We start from the raw sequence: 18,650 nt of genomic DNA on the forward strand, positions 1-18,650 counted from the left end.
TGAGACTAGGACACCCGAATTTAAAAAATCTGGACTCGGTACGGCGGCAACAAGCACCGGCAGGGAAAGCTGCTCTTGGGCGAAATTTTCTTCCAAAGTTAAGGTGATGGCCGAGAGTTATTTTATTGGAGAAAAGGAACCTTTTTGTGTTACATTTTAATATTATATATTATCAACATTTGATAACATATTTATTAAATACACAAGTTGTATGTCACTAAGATTCCTAATCATAGTCTCATTAGGAATCTTAATTTTTATTAATTAAAACTCTCATATTATTATCATATCATGTATTTATCAACTTTCGATAATGCATGATATATTTATATTTTACATACTCATTTTTATATTTTCATATAAAATATATATATATAAATAATAATACATCTACACATGCACATTTAATAAATGCATTGACATATTAATTAAAATCAAATAATAATTATTTAATTTCTTTAATTAACTTATTAGTTAATTAATTCTAGACCCTTTAGAATATTTTATGAGAATTTTGTAAATATTAGTATGCATCAATACTAGTACTTTTATTTAATTAGTAAATTCCAAATGCATTAAATAAATAATTGTAAACTTATTATAACTTATTATAACCCCGATCGATGATCCGTCAGTATTGATGTATCAAGAATATAAGTCTTGTTCATATAATGAAAATTGAAAATTTCGAAGATCAAAATTTTCAATACCCATATTTAGCAGCTGCCAGATTTGTGAACTCCTTCACCAAAACAGGCGATTCCGCTCTCCTTTCTCAATTAGCAGTCAAGCTAACTTCCATTTCTTTCATCTTATGGAATCAAATTATGTTGAAAATTATGAGTTTCAGAGTTTGACAAACAAATCGGTAAAAGAACTGAAGAAAAAAACTGAACTGACGCAACTGAGAGATCGTAACTGATCTCGAAACTAAAGAAGACTTATCAAGAATAAAATGGATTAAGAACTGAAGTAAATAGACTAAAGTTCTTATAAGTATAAATAAGTCGTGAAAATGATGATTAAAAGTTTGTTAAACTAATTGAAGATCATAACCGAAGACTTCGCAAAACTGAGCTGAAATAACCTAACTGAACATAAATGGTCAAACTGAGAAGACATCAGTTATAACTGATATAGTCCAGCTAAATTGATCAGTCGACCAGTTTGACTCCTGATCAGTTGGTGTTAGGATCGGTTAATAACGATGAAGTGTTTAGAAGGGAGTATTGAATAAACACTTCGGTTTTTGTAATCTTTTTTGGGTATAAATCAGTTCTTTAAGGAATTGATTCTAAAATCTTGTGTGTCAATATCGATCAGTTAATTAAAAATAGTAGTGCGGAAATAAATTGAAGTATAGATTGAATATTTTTAGATAAAGTATCAATAATAGATTGAATATAATGATGGACACAAAGAATTTTATGGATGTTCAGAGACTTAAACTGCTCCTACGTCACCCATTATATCTCAAGGATAGGAATTCAATAAAAGACTTTGATTGATTACAAAGATTTGCAATAACCCACTTTAGTTGGACTTATACAATGTCAAACTAAAACTTTTAGTTTTTTTTTTTTTTTTTTTTGCTTATTAGTTGATAACTGAATAGCTCTAATAAGTAGTTTGAATGCTACAAATAAATCAACGAAGTAAGAGCTAAATTGTGCGATTTGTAAACTGAATAAACTCGAAAGTGTATCGCAACTGACTGATAGTTGTTCGTGGATTGTTCCTTAACCTTTATTCAACTGAACTCATCAACTATAAATAGTTTTCGATTCCAATGGTCACATTGAATGCATTTAATGATTAAAATTCGTTGAATCGTCTTCTAATCCATGTCGATGAATTTTTCGGACAAAGGTACAATGTATCAAACTGTTCTGCCTCATCTGTTCTCCTTTGGTACAGACTATCAGTGTAAGGTCCAAAATGCGATAACGTAACCCAACTGCATGCAAATATAGGAAAAATAAAAAAATGAGTAATTAAATTATATTAATTACATATATTGAATGTGGTAAGCATGTTTACATATTTAAAATAAGGTTTTATATTAGAATGAATAAAACTATGTTTTAAGGGTTATTCGAGACGCGAGCGAGGAACGGAGAACGGGGACCATAAAGGAAAAATATTTTTATTAAATGATTATTTTTAATTATTTAATATATGATATATTTTAAGGTGTATTTTCTAAAATGGCAATTTTTAAGATGTTTTTACGCGCCGAGTCGTATTTTTAACTGGTAATCAATTTCTGACAAAAATAAGGACTTTTTGGGAACTCGGCTAATATTTTCGAAAACTTTCCTTAATAAAATATTTTACCTACATTATAATGGTCCTATTACAATAAGATTAACTCCTACCCAATTATGTACATCAAATTAGGGAGATTTTAAAACAAAAAATAGTTCAAACCACATGTTTAAAACACAAGAAACCTAGGACTCTCCATCAGCAACACACACACACACACACACACACGGTTTTTAAGATCAAAATCACGTAAGTTTTGAAGGGAATTCAGCAAGGTTTCATCCGACGTCTCTCCGCCAACGTTATTCGTATCTCGAAACATTTTTCGTGCGTAAAATATGCAAAGGCACGCATTAATCTTCTTTCACTCATCTTTCACACTATATTATGCGTGTTTAATCATGTTTATATGAAAAATAAGAAAACCTCCTTTTATTTTCGTTTTTATAGCTTGCACATGATGAAGCTTAAGTTTTTATGATTTTAAATTCATGTCCTTGATGCGCTAAGGGGTTGTCATGGTAGGGGCATGAAAAGGGATGGATTTCAGTAGGTTAAAGGGTCTTAAGTTTCAAGGTGCAGGGTGGTTTTCATGAACATAGGGGCCGCACGGCTTGGTGTTTGGGGGAAAACTAGGGCACGACTTAAGGGCTCTTGAAGGGTGCGGTCGCTAGAAGTGTTTGGGTCACGTCCAAAGGGTCCCTAGGTGGTCGAGTCATGGTCTTATATGGATTGAGGGGAGGTTGGTGCATAGAGGAAGGGCCGTAGGGTGAAGGTTGGCCGCGTGAGGAGAGATGGTGCACGGGTTTAGGGCTGCATGTGCTAGGGCTGTAGGGCTTGGTCCAGTAGCTGGTTAAGGGCTCGAGGGTGGTCCTAAGATGGTTACGTAGGGACTGGACAGGTCGGTCGAGAGCTAGGGTCGAATGGCTCGAAGATGCCTTAGGGCTAGGGTTTTCGAATTATGCGCAAAAAAATTCAGTAGGTGTCCTAGGCTTGTTCATAGGTTTAATTGGCATGATTTGGGTTGCATAGGGTGTGATTAGGTGTTAATAAGCTATGATTCAAGTTTGGTAAAGTTTCTAGTTGATTCGGGTTAAAATCGAGTCATACGTTTAAGTTTTAAAATGAATTAGAAAATTGGTCAAGGAGCTTAAGTTTACGTCTAAGAAATTTTTATGGGTATATTTTAAGGTGCTATGGTAAGTTTGGATGGATTCGGGTCGTTGTTTTAAGATCCAAGGGTAAATTGAGAAAATTAGGGTTTCAGGGGCAAAACAGTCATTTTACACCTGAAGAAATTTAGACGTCCTGACAATGCCCTGAATGCTATAATGAATGTTAAAATGTTTATTTTTAAATTTTGTGGAATTTCAAGATGAAAAACGATAATGTTAAAAGACGTGTTGCATGCTTGGTTTAAAGGACAGATAATATATGTGCATGAATTTTTATAAATAATGAATATAATGAAAAGTTGAAGGAGGTGACTTGATTGTGATTAATATGATGATATGTAAGACGAAGGCTCAGTTGATGGTGAGAGTGTCACCGATGTCTCCGCCGCCTGGTACCATGGTTATACGTAGATGGGTCCATCGACCTACAACTGATACGAAAGTCAAAATTAACGATCTGAATTAAATAAAAAAGGGAAAACATATTCATATATGATGAAAAGAAATGTTTATGATGAAAGGAAAAGGATTTAAAGTTATACATGTTCATGAAAAGCTATTTTATTAAAAGTATCTTTCACTGTTGCTTGTGAATATATATGTATTACTTGTTATCATGGTTAAGATTTGATTAGTCAATAGACTCACTAGGTGTGATCGATGCATGTGAGCATGATATTGTTGATGATGGAGGAATTGATGGTTGAATTAGCTGGACTGATGATTCACATAACCCGAGGACCTTTGCTAGTTTTTCCGCACTTATATGTTTAAGATTACTTTAAAGATTTTATGACTTTATGCTTTTGAGTGATTTGGAGGGATTTAAGAGTTTATACTTTATTTTGAAAAATGCTAGTATATTTTAAAGAAAAACGAGTGGTGTACGTTTTAAAAAAAAAAACGAGTAGTGGACGTTTCAGTTGGTATCAGAGCAATGTTCTTGTAAAAGGTTGTGTCACCGCCAGTTCCGAAAAGCTCTGTCGTCAAGCATCAAGTCTGTAAATTTAAATGCTTTAAATCACTTTAATGATGGTACATGCATGTTTACATGGTTTTACATGCTTATGTTACATGTTTAAATGATTTTTGAAGTAAATTGATAATTGTGCTTAAGTTGCTCGATAAAGGACTTTTATATGCTGCATGGTTAGAAGCTTAGATTTAAATGCATGTTGGTTACATTTAGAATTTGGAAAACGATCAGTTATAATGCCTTCTAGACGCGTACCTAGTACAGATAGGCAAGCAGACACTCACGAGGAACGTCAAGAGAATGCACCCCACCTCCTAATGGGGATGCTGCTACTCTTGTTCTAGAGAGCATGTCACGTTTCTTTGAGCAGGATGCTCAGCAGGCTCCGAGGCCACAACAACATATGTACGATCAGTTCCGGAGGCTAGGTCCGAAGGAGTTTCTGGCACCACCGACCCATTTGCTGCTGAAGGTTGGATTAGATCTCTTGAAGTGCATTTCCTTTATCTGAATATGAGAGATGCTGACCGAGTTAGATGTTCTACTTACATGCTGCGAGATGATGCTTCTCTTTGGTGGAAAGGAGCAGAACATAGTTAATCTAGCCACCCTCACTTGGGTGCAATTTAAGAACATCTTCTATGAGAAGTATTTTACTACTGACGTCTGTGGACGCTTGAAGAAAGAGTTTATGAATCTCCGTCAGGGAGACACGTCAGTGGCTGAGTTCGTTACGAAATTTGATAGGGGTTGTCACTTTGTGCCCCTTATTGCTAGGGACGCTGCTGAGAAACTGAAACACTTCATGGATGGTCTTTGACTTACTATACGCCGCGATGTGATGTTGATGCGACCGACGGATTATGATCATTATTATAATTGCAAGTCGAAAATCATCCTCATAATTTGGTAATAGGTAATCCATTTGATCCGATAAATACTAGAAATCAAATGCTTAATTTATTCATACACTACGCCTTTATATCCTCAATTAGAACCAAAGAAAACTGATGAAACTCTATCTAATCCCAGCTGGGTAATTGCTATGCAAGAAGAACTAAATCAGTTTACCCATAACAATGTCTGGACTTTAGTTCCAAGACCGCTTTCAAAGTCTATTATAGATACAAAAAGTGTGTACATGAACAAAATGAACGAAGATGGTTCAGTTGTGCACAATAAAGCAAAGCTAGTCGCACAAGGCTATATGCAAGAAGAAGGAATAAACTATGATAAAATGTATGCTCCAGTAGCTCGACTAGAAGCAATCAGAATATTCCTTGCATACGCTTCCTTCAAGAACTTAAAAGCATGGTCAGTTACATGAAGAGTTTATGTAGAAAAAACCACCAGGTTTTGTAAATAATCTATGCCCTGACCATGCTTTTAATCTAAACAAAGAATTATATGGTCTTAAACAAGCTCCCAGAGCTTAGTATGATGCCTTATCAAAATTTCTAATTGATCATGATTTCATTGTAGGAACAGTTGACAAGACACTGTTCAAATTCACAAAGAAAGATTACACCTTATTTGTTAAAATTTATGTTTATGACATTATTTTTAGGTCAACTTGGAACGCCCGAAAATAAGTCCACGTAGATCACATGCATGAAAATTATTAAATTACTAAAATATTTTAATTAAATGATTTTGGATGCATGAATGATATATTTTGAGTGACTAAATGATTAATTGTGTAATGTTGATCGATTGCATAATTTAAAGATGTTCAGGCGAATATCGGTGGTTGGCCGGGGACCGAGGACTAAAGACGATCAAGGTGTTAAAGATTTAAAAGCTAAATTTTTATTTTTTGTTAAGAAAACATTAATTTTAAATAATTCAAAAATTTTAGCATTTTTAAGGTCAAATTTAAATTAATTAGTGGAGCAAGGCATTTTATGTAATTTGTATTAGATTTTGGAAATAAGTATTTTTAAATCTCTTAATTTGAGACCTAATGATTTATTGATCTTAATGGGCCTAATTTATTAATTAAAAACTAGGGTTAGTTAAGCCCATTAATTAAGTATTTAGAAAGTATTTTTGTTTTTTTAAATATAATAATTATTAAACCCTAAACACACACACACACCCACTCCACTCACATAATAATTATTAAACCCTAAACTAAACACACACACACACCTACCTTAAATCATTATTCGTTCGTTACTGACGTTCCGCCGCACCGATAATTGTATTTCAAGCGTTTTAAACACAAATGCATGTTTTCTGAAACGTCCACTACTTGTTTTTCTTTAAAACATACCAGATTTTTTTTCTATACTCACCTTCGGCCGAACACATACACACACATATATATAATTATTTTGCAACATTTAAAAATAAACCAACCAACCTAACCTTTGAAAATCCAAAAGACAATCCAAAACATAAAATCGTAAAAGTCTACCAATCCTAAAACTAGCATTTTCCAAAATAAAGCATAATCTCTTTAAATCCTCTCAAAACTACTCAAAGCATAAAGTCATAAAATCTTTAAAGTAAACTTAAATCATAAACGTAATTTTGCGAAAAACTAGCGACGGTCCTCGGGTTGTGTGCACCTTCAGTCCAGCTAGTTCAACCATCAAGTCCTCCATCAAAATCATGCTCACCTGCATCGATCATACCTAATGAGTCTATTGACTCAGCAAACCTTAACAATGATAACAAGTAATACATATATATTCACAAGAAACAGGAAAAAATACTTTTAATAAAATATATTTTCATGAACATAAACTTTAAATATTTTCCTTTCATCATATACTTTTTCCTTTCATCATATACATATATGTTTCCCTTTTTATTGAATTCAGATCATCAATTGTGACTTTGTATCAGCTGTAGGTCAATGGATCTATCTACGCATAACCACGGTACCTACCAGGGGACGGGGACATCAGCGACGCTCTCACCCGTCAACTGAGCCTTGACCTTACATATCATCGTATCATCAAATTATTGTATCATCGTATTAGTCGCAATTAATTCACCTCATTCAACCTTTCATATTTTCATCACTCATAAAAATTCATGCATATATCAATCATTTTTCTTTTAAAACAAGCATGCAACATGTCTTTTAGCATTAACGTCTCATCATAAAATTTCATAAACATTTTAACTTTCATTACATCATTCAGGACAATATCAGGACGTCTAACATTTTTCAGGTGTAAAATGACCTTTTTGCCCCTGAAACCTTAATTTTCTCAATTTATCTTAGACCTTAAAATGACGACCCAAATCCATCCAAACTTAACATAACATCTTAAAATACACCCATAAATATTTCTTAGACGTAAAATTAAGCTCCTTGACTAATTTCCCAATTCATTTTAAAACTTAAACCTACGCCTCGGTTTTAACCCAAATTGATTCAAAACTCAACCAAACTTTACCAAACTTGAACCATAGCTTATTAACACCTAACCATACCCTATACAACCCAAATCAAGCCAATTACAACCCTTGAACAAGACTATAACCTTGCTGGAATTTTCTGCACTTAATATCCTAAACCCTAGCTTGCTCGACACTTAAGCCCTTTCGTCCCTAGCCCTTGGCCGCCCCAACCAGACCATACAACACCTTCCTAGGACCATGAACGAAGCCTTAGGACTCTACTAGACCAGCTTCTACAGCCCCTACAAGGCCAGTCCCCCAAACCCGCCACTTCAAGCCATCCGCGACCCCAAAAAGGCTATCACCCTTCAACCTTTCCTTCCCACCCTTGCACAGCCCATCTAGGACCATAACTAAACTCTCTTATGACCCTTGAACACATCCCAACAGCATCTAAGAGCCATGTTCTCCTAGAAAGAAAATTCGAAAACCTTTGGTCTCTAAAGTTCCATATTTTCGTTCACCCTCTTGCCCTAACCTCTCCATCCCTTAGACATGCATCTCTGTGGAAAGACTTCCCTTTCAATAACCCTACCATGTCAGCCCCTTTGTGCATCCTAAGCAAGAGTTTAAAAAGATGAAAACTCTATTTTTATCATGTTTATGCCATAAAAACAAAAATAAAATAAGCGTATCATGTTTTTCATGCAATCATGTATCAAAACATATAATATGGTGTAAAAGATGAGTGAAAGAAGATTAAAGCATGAATTTGTATTTATTACGCACGAAAAACGACTTGCGATGCGAGAGACGTTGGCGGAGAGAGACCTTGCTTAATTTTCTCCCTAAAACTCACGTGATTTCCCCTTGGAACGTGCTGGTGTGTGTGTGGCGCGGCTGATGGGAGAGTCCTAGTAGGTTTCTAGGTGAGTGGAGTGTGTTATTGTGTATATAGGTTAGGGTTTTGGAAGACTTTTAATTGATATATATACTTGTGTAGCAAGATAGGCTTAATAAACTAGTATAATAGGTCCATTAGATGTAATTAAAATATTTTTTTAGGTTACATTTCGAAAATATTAACTGAGCCTCCAAAAAGTCCCTATTTTCATAAAAAATTGATTGCGAGTTTAAAATACGACTCGGCGCGTAAAAACACCTCAAAATACTTCATTTTGGAAAATACATATTAAAATATACAATATATTAAATAATTAAAAATAATCATTTAATAAAAATATTTTCCCTTATATGGTCCCCGGTCTCCGTTCCTCGATCGCGTTTCGAATAACCTTTAAAACACAGTTTTATGCATTCTACTATAAAACCCTATTTTAAACATGTAACCATGTATACCATAATTAATTCATGCAATTAAAACAATTTAATTAAATACATAAGAAATTTGATAACTTGCATGCATGTAGTTCACGTGGACCTTCAAATTTTCGGGACGTTATAATCTACCCCCTTAAATTGAATTTCGTCCCCGAAATTCGCTTATCCTCGATAATCAAAAAGTTTAGACTCTTAATTCTAGTATCTCAATAATCAACACTTCTACCGCGCCACTCTGATAAAAATAAGTTTTAGACTATCCTTATGTCTTCTCAATCCTAATTAAATTTGCCTTCAAGTTCCTCGTTTGCGAATCGTGACTTAAAACGGCATATGGTGACAGTTCTATTTTACAATAACCTTGAATTTTGACTTTTTTGACAATTCCCAGTATTATAAATGGAGGTCGAAACTTATCGTATCTTACTTTCCTTATAATATACCCAAGATATTCATCAACCTATTACATTTCAACATTAAAATCCCCAAAGCATCATTTCTTAAATTTAATGAACTCAAGGTATGCTAAGGCTTTAAATCCAAATATTAGCATTTATGAAGTTCAACTTAAGAGATCATAGCACTAAAATTTATTAATCGACTTCTATCCTGGGTAATATATTTAATAATTAAGCTTTATCTCAACCCCATAATAATAGTAGTCTAAGATACTTGATTCGAATCATTATCTTACGGCACCAAATTAACGTAACTTAACTATTTATAAGTACATCCCAAATATAAAATTGTTGCAAATCTTAAATTTTGCCCAGAATTTTCATATAAACACCTATCTCATAAATTTGTAATTCAAACTTACACAACCCAAATTGTCTTAGATAACATAGTTCCAACACACATACCCACTTAATCCCAAGTTTCTTAACGACTTTCAAAAATTCCTCAAGTGCCTTTATTTCTTATAAAGCATAACATCTAAATTTTTATTAGTATACCATATATACTTACTTCCAAATATCACGATATTACTAGACTTTCAAGAACAAACATTTTTAATTTTCCCAAGAAATGGTGTCTATCTCACTTCTTACATATGTCTCTCAAGTAACATATCTATCAATCATACCCAACTTTCTAAAAAAATTTAACTCTAACAAAGCTATAATTTTAACTCTTAAGATCATGAGTAAAACTTATGATACATGTAAATCAAAACTTAAGTTTCCGAAAATATGTTAACTTAATGTCTAATCCTATAACTTAATTAATTGACCAACTTTACTTTAAATTGTCATCACTCTAAATTTTTAATTTTCCACAACATTATTTCACTAGCGCTTAGATTTTCAAGCCCAATATTGATTCATTCTACAATGCTCTTGATTATCATTCCTTATAGCATTATAACCAAGATATTTTAAGGTTCTAAATATCCCTTCAAGCCTAAATCATTGAAAATTTCTATCATTTAAACTATTCAATTCTCAAGTATTGCTAAATCAGTCCCCAAATTTTCTAACAATTGCAAAATTAATTCCGGATTTCCTCAAACTTATTCAATTGGTCTTTAATTTCGAAAATTCTACAATTAACCCATAAGTTCTTGGCATTCCTAATTTCATTCTATAAGTTTCTTGTAACATAAATTTCAAAAATTTTAAGCTTATTAAACGCAAAATCAATTCTCATAGCCAATCTTACCTTTCCATCAAAATCTAAAATCTCAAATTATATATTTTTATACTTCTAAATACAATTGTGGTCTTCGAATCATTATTTTTTATATGTAATTCTCAAAATTAACTCAATTAGTAACCATGAATCATCAATATTTTCTTATAATATCTATATGTCCCAAAAGAATTCATAATCTTCATGATGAACTCATGGCCCAAAATGTAGAACATCAGTACTAAAACCCAAAAATCAATATAGTCAAATCATTTCAACCTTTTCTAACATCAATTAACCAAATTCATAAAATGTCCAATTCCACTATGTTAGGATCAGTTGAGTGTGAAAAAATGTTTAGAAGGAAGGGGGGTGGTTGAATAAACACTTGAAAATTTTCACAACTTCTTCGATGGTTGAATCACTTTAGTGTGTCAATCATATAACTTAATAAAAATGCGGAAATAACTGAAGGACAGATAGAATATAACTGATAAGAAAGAACTCAAGATTTTATGGATGTTCGGAGATTTCAAATACTCTTACGTCACCCCTTCTATCTCGAAGATATGATATTCACTAAAAGACTTGATCTATACAATAATTTGTACAAACCCAGTTCAGTTTGGACTTAACACTGCCAAGACTGAAACTCTTAGTATCAATACAATTTATCAGTTCTCAACTGATATGTAATTTCTTAGCACAACTGATCTCTACAAGATCGAATGATACAACAATAAATGTTTTGTGCTTTTAACTCAATGTATATCGTGAAAGCTATTGATGTGTATAATAAGCTTGAGCCTTTTGAAAATAAGCTTGAAAGAAATGTGCAGAGTTTTTGCTAAACTTGTAATGAGGTTTCAGTAGAATGATAACTCGGTAACCTCTCTTCAGCTGATCTTCTTGGCTATTTATAGGCTTTGCTTTCAACGGTAACAATGAATGAATTTGAATCTTTATATCCATTGTAAAGCCACGTCAACATTCTTCTTACAGTCGTACACTGTAACTTTTCTAAAATGCGGCGTTCCTGTACAAACTGTCGGTTGTTGGCTACGTCCTTTTAACTGATGACGTGTAAAGCTGATAAGTCAGTTTACTCTTTTTAGCCGATAGGATAAACTGATGGTTGTGTAACTGATCAGTTCTTAACTGATCGTTCAGTTGACTACACAGCTTCAGTTAGCTTACATCAGTTCAATTGCCTTTGATTATATACGCATTAATTGTAACGTACTGTATTTTTAACTATTTTAAAATTTGCGAAAAAATAAAAATTTCCTTAAATAAGAAATAGACCTTCAAATTTCGTTTAAAATAAACTGTGCGTCCAACAATATTTGAAAAAAAAATATTACAAATAAAGTTTGCTAAAAATACTTGTTGAAACATCGTAAAAAATAACGTGAAATCAGATTATTTGAAACATGCATAAAGTTCTTGAAAAAAATAGGCGGTCCTCGGGTTTAGCCTCCTGCGCAGACTGAGCCGGCTCATTTGTCCCCACCCCTTGTCTCCTCATACTCATCCTCACCTGCATCGATCTAGTCTAGTGAGTTTAAAGACTCAACACGCAGAAACGGGAGATAACAAGTAATACGTAATAAAACCACATGCATTTTAAAGTAAAACATACATACTTGAAACTTTAACGTAATAACATAAACATAAACATGCCATCATCATAAAACTTTTCATAATCATGCTTGCATCATACATACTTGAACATGCATAACTTAATCATTTTGCATAGAGATATGTTTCAAAGCAAGTGACTCATACATGAATGCGCCTGATCAAGCTAAACCACAATACTGGGCTGGCAGAAAAAATCCACTACCACATACATGAGATCTCCGGTCATGCTTTACCGGGTGGATTGGTCCCTAGTCATACTTTACCGTTTTCCAATCTAGGTCTAAACCAGGTCATGCTTTACCGGGGTGGAGAGGTCCCCGGTCACATTCATCGACTTCCAAACCCGTTCATAATTGGTCACAAGACATTTAGCATACCTTAAAATAAAATATTTTCTCATTTTACACGTCGAACATACTTACATGGCGTTGAGAGATTCGTTGGATCTCGCTTGGGGCCACTGCTGCACATACTAACATGATGAGTTCACACACTTATCTTTCATAACTAAGACGTATTAGTCATGCTTACACCCAAAAATGACAATTTTCCTTATGAAGTTTTAAATCTCTCGGGATTCGACCTCGTTTAATCATCGTACTTAACCATGACATCGAACCCCAAAACAATCCTTATATGAAGTGAAGTCACGGACCCTATGTACACATCCGGGTCTGGGTCCGTGTACCCTCGACAACTCAACCTACGGAATTAACAAAGGCACGGACCCCGTGTCAGGGTCCGGCTCCGGGTTCGTGTAGACTCTGAAAATTCACACTTCGAAAGAAACAAGGGCACGGACCTCATGTCAGAGTCCGGCTTCGGGTCCGTGTACCTACGAAAATGGTAAACCAACAGAAATCACTACACTTGTGGCTTAATCCTCCTAGATCGATCATGCGGACCGTGAACCAGCACCTCAAGACCCATCCTAGGATACTATGAAAATGATTTAAACTCCCATGACTCCTCCAAACAACGATGTAAATCATACAACGCAACTCAAACCGTAAACACGATATTTTGACACCAAAGTGCTTCCTACGACTTCTAATGCAACCAAATGCCTATCGACACGAAACGAAGCACCAAAAATCATCCCAACATCATACTCACAATACTTAAACATAGTAGAGATCACCCAATGGTTCCCAACGAAGCATGCAACAATTAAACTTCAAGAACACGTCAAGAACACATTTTCAGAAAATTACAGTTTGAGCAGTCCCACAAAAACGATCATAACTCACTCGTTTCTTGACTAAAAATTACAAATTTACTGTCAAATCGAAGATATAAAAAAGTTCTATATTTTATATGTTGAAAGTTTGTCCAGAAAATCGATCGAATTTTTGCAGAAATCGAAATGACAGCAGACACATTTTTAGATCTAAAATTTTTTATCCAAAAATCATTTCAAACATTTTTACTCAAAATTTTACACAACATACATAGATTTTCACGCATAATAAACAACAAAACATATAATATGATGAGATCGATGAAAAAACGAAAGATTATACATGCCTTGATCTTTAAAGTTAGCGAAACGACGACACCGAAGCGGGAAGGATGCGAGGGTTGATCCGGGACGAACGTGGCACGATTTTCTTGCTACAAAATGGACGAGAACTGCTGGAAAAATGGAGAGAGAGAGGGCGGCTGTTCTTGCTCTTAGAACCCTAAGTTTTACTCTAAAAAAATGAAATGAAATGGGATGAAATGAAGTGTGTGTGTGTGCCATGTGTGGTGTGTGTAAAAGTAGGTGCGTGCGTGTGTTTTTTGTGTTAACGTGTGTGTGGGTTATTATTAGGGGTAATTAGGGGCTAATCATACTTAGGTAAATAATTAGTAATAAAAAAATACTAATCTAATTACTTACCCACATTAAGAGATTTAAATAACCTAATTTACAAGGTTTAAAAATTCCTACTACATTTACAAAATCTCTTAATTACCAAAATAAATTCCACAATTGCTAAACTTTAAAAGTTAAAAATCTTAAAATCACCTAATAATTAAATTAGACTTTAAAAATTCTAAAACTTAATAAATCATTTAAAACGATATTTTCTTGACTTGAAATTAAATACCACATTTTAAAATCGCCAAAATCGTCACCAGTCTCTTTTCCTCGATCCCGCATCGAATAATCGGCTGAAACATGAAACTCAAGAAAACATTTTAACGTGCATCACATAAACATAAATAATTTAAAATAATGCAATTATATAAATCATGCATCGCTAAAATCAATTTAAATTTAAATAAACAATTTAAATATTTGCATGGGTTTTACGTGTACTGAATTTGGGTTCTACTGTTCTTCCCCCACTTAAATAAATTTCGTCCTCGAAATTAAATCTTACCAAACGACTCCGGGTAGCGGTTTCTCATATCTGCCTCGGTCTACCAAGTGGCCTCCTCCACTGATTGATTTAGCCACCGGACTTTGACCAGCCTGGTCACTTTGTTCCGTAGTTTCCGTTCCTGTCGATCTAGGATTTGGACAGGTCTTTCCTCATATGACAGATCCGGAGCAAGCTGTAACGGCTCAAAACTAAAAACGTGCGAATGATTTGCTTGGTACTTCCTCAGCAACGAGACGTGGAATACATTGTGTACCCTGACCAGATTCGGCGGTAGGGCAACACTATACGCAAGTGTCCCAACTCTGTCAAGAATGTCGAACGATCCAATAAATCTCGGACTAAGCTTGCCTCTCTTCCCAAACCTCATAACACCCTTCATGGGTGCTATCTTCACGAAAACGTGATCACCTACGGCAAACTCAAGATCTCTCCTCCTCTTGTCAGCATAACTCTTTTGACGACTCTATGCGGTCTTCATCCTGTCTCGGATCTTGACCACTACATCTACAGTCTGCTGAACAATTTCTGGACCAAGTTCTGATCTCTCACGGACTTTATCCCACTGAATCGACGATCCGCACTTCCTTCCATACAGCGCCTCGTAGGGAGCCATAACTATAGATGACTGAAAGGTGTTGTTGTAGGTAAACTGCACTAGAGGTAGCTTTGATTCCCAATTCTCATGGAAATCGATCACACAAGTTCTCAAAAAATCCTCCAAAATCTGAATCACTCGCTCAGACTGGCCATCTGTCTGAGGGTGAAATGTTGTACTGAATAGCAATTTCGTCCCCATGGCAGCATGAAACGTCTGCTTATCTTTTTGCTTAAAAGTACTATAAATTTTTTTAAAAAAAACTAGGCCGAACCCTCACAAGTACTTAAAATATTTTTATAAAATATTTTGCACCATTTTAAACAATAAATCAACCAACTAGTATTTCAATTAAAGGAAATATCTCAAACGTAAAATCGTCAAATGTTAACCAACCTAAAAAGCAATAAATTAAAAAGTAACATCCTTTCAAAAACCACTCAAAAGCATAAGGAAAAGGTCTTAAAAATCTTTTAACATAAATCGTAAACATAAATCATAAGTGCGGAAAAAGTAGAAGCGCTGGTCTCCTCGGGTTATGTGCACCGATAGTCCAGCAAAATCAACCATCAAGACCTCCAGTAATATTAACATCATAATCACCTGCATCCATCACACCTAGTGATTCTAAAGACTCAACACACCATAATCTTGATAACAATTAATACGTATAAAATCACATGAAACAGTGAAATATTCTTTTATGTAAAATAACATTTTTCATAACATGCAACAAAAACTTCAACCTTTACCTTTACCTTTTCATCATTTCATAACATAAAACCTTTTTATCATTAACATAAACACTTTCCTTATTATTGAATTCAGATAGTTAATTGTGACTTTTCTCAATCCTAAAAAAAAAGATGGATCCATTTACATGTAACCACAGTACTGGGCGGCGGGGACATCAGCGACACTCTCACCCGTCAACTGATCCTTGGCCTATCCTCATTTGAATAGAAATACGATCGTCGGGGCTCCCTCTGAGGCCTTTTCCCATAAATGGGCTCCCTCTGGGGCCTTCTCCCCTCACGATATTCCTATTCGTATCCTCATATCCTCAATAGACACAATTACTTCAATTTCTCCAATAAATCACGTTTTCATCACTTTAAAAAGAATCATGCGTAATATATCATTTTTCATTTTTGAAACCAAGCATGCAATATATCTTTTAAATGTCAACATTAAATCATAAAAATCCATGGACATTTAAAAATTATAATTTTAACATGTAAAAATTCATAAAAATTTGAAATAATCATAATAGCATATAAAGCAGCATTAAGAGCACTTCCATGACGTTTACTAATTTTTTAGGTGTAAAAAGACTGTTTTACCCCTGGACGTAAAATTTTTCGAATTTGACTTTTTCTTTAATTCATTGACTTTAACATGTCCCAAATAATTATTTAAGCATACATGAATTTTCCCATATTTTTATTTGGCCTAAAACGAGGACTTTTAATTTAATCTTTAATTAATCGTTTTGAAGGCATTTTAATCCCAAACTTTAATATAAAATTCTTAAATTTAAGACTTAGTCTTTTTAAATTATTTTAGCCCTTATGAACCATGACTCGACCCACGTGAGTCGTGTTTCGATTTATTTTTAACTTTAAAACCCTAACTTGACCTATGATGGAACCCCTCGAGCCATGGTTTGAAATTCTCGAGCCACCCTAGAGCCATGGCAAACCAAACCCTGACCAACTCCCTATGGCACCATACTGGACCCTTGGAACCCTTAGGAACCATTCCCAAGCCAAACCCGAAGCCCCCCCAACCAACAAACAGCTAGCCGAGAACTCCCAACATGCATGGACTCGACTCTTACGTGTCTAGGTCCCTACCAGCGAGCCCAGCCCCTGAACCAACCACTCAAGCACCTTACTAGGACCCTAAGGACTAGCCTTAGCCCAGCCCCTGAACCCTGGACCGAGCCCCTCCTCCCTGCACTATCTGCGCAAGCTGCGCGCAGCACAAGGACTTCTCGGGTAGGAGTCCTCGTTTGCAAGGACTCTTCCCAGCCCTCTTACCCGAGCTAGGACTATACCCTTTACTCAACCAAGTCCCTGGCTAGCCCTGATCCCATGCCAAGCCCAAGCCAACCCCTCCACATGAAACCCGATCACCCCAAACCCATGACAGAAAAAAATCGTTTTCCAGCTTTACTTGCTTGAGGTGCAGCATGTATGATGTGTTTAGGACCCTTAAAATCATGTGAAAACAACCCTTGGTCATAACCTAACATCATGGCTGTAATGCCAGAAGTAAATATTACAAATTGTTGATTTAGTAATGTGAGATTACTAAATAATTAACCATTTTTAAAGAATAAAATATGACATATTTTGGCATATGAAGTCCAAATGAATTGAAATTTGGAAGATATAGAAATTTCATGTTTTGAGTTTTGGAAAATTTGATCGTTTGACTGGTCCAAATGGATATATCGGCGTTGAAAATGTTAAATATTTTAAATTATATTATATTATATTATTTTATTAATATAATATAATATAATACTAAAAAAAAAGAAAAAGAAATTTGAATGTGCAGGCGGTGACTTCATTCTGAATTCATTTATCAACAATCGACATTTACAATAGAGGGGTAAAAGAAATAGAAACAGAGTTTTGGAATTTTCTTTTCGATCTTGCGAGTTATCGGTTTATCCAATCGACGAACCGACTCCAGTTTTGGGATCATTGACATGAGATCTTCGATTTGAGGTATAAATTTTATAGTTTTGGTGATGTTTGAAATTCGTCAATTTCTGGAATAAATCCGATAAATTTTTAATCATAATGAAATTGAAGATTGTTGAATAGTGTATGATCTTAACGAAGTAGAGAAGATTATTGTGTTGTTGTTTTTAATTATTCCTAATTTATTATAATTAGGGATTTTAATCGTTGAATTGAGATTGAAGAGTTGTTTATTAGTTGTTATTAATTCTGATTGTATATTCGGAGTCTACGAATTATAGGCTACACATTGATATAAAGTTTTTGCAATTTAACGGATGTTGTAAAATAGCCTAATATTTGATGTTAAATTAATTAGGGTGTATTTGATGATAATATTGTGAATTAAATACGCTAGAATATTAAATTGATGAACGATAAGAATTTATAATCGAGTTTTATATTTTGTTGAATTAATTGTTGTTGGGCTATTTGATGTTATATATTGAGGCCGTTATGATTGTATTGATACGATGATAATGATATGATAATTGTTGTTGAATTATTTAGATACAACACAAGCCTCGGGATCAAAGA

This window comes from Primulina tabacum, chromosome 11 (genome assembly GCF_025594145.1).
Source record: "Primulina tabacum isolate GXHZ01 chromosome 11, ASM2559414v2, whole genome shotgun sequence".
In the NCBI taxonomy this organism is placed as follows: domain Eukaryota; kingdom Viridiplantae; phylum Streptophyta; class Magnoliopsida; order Lamiales; family Gesneriaceae; genus Primulina; species Primulina tabacum.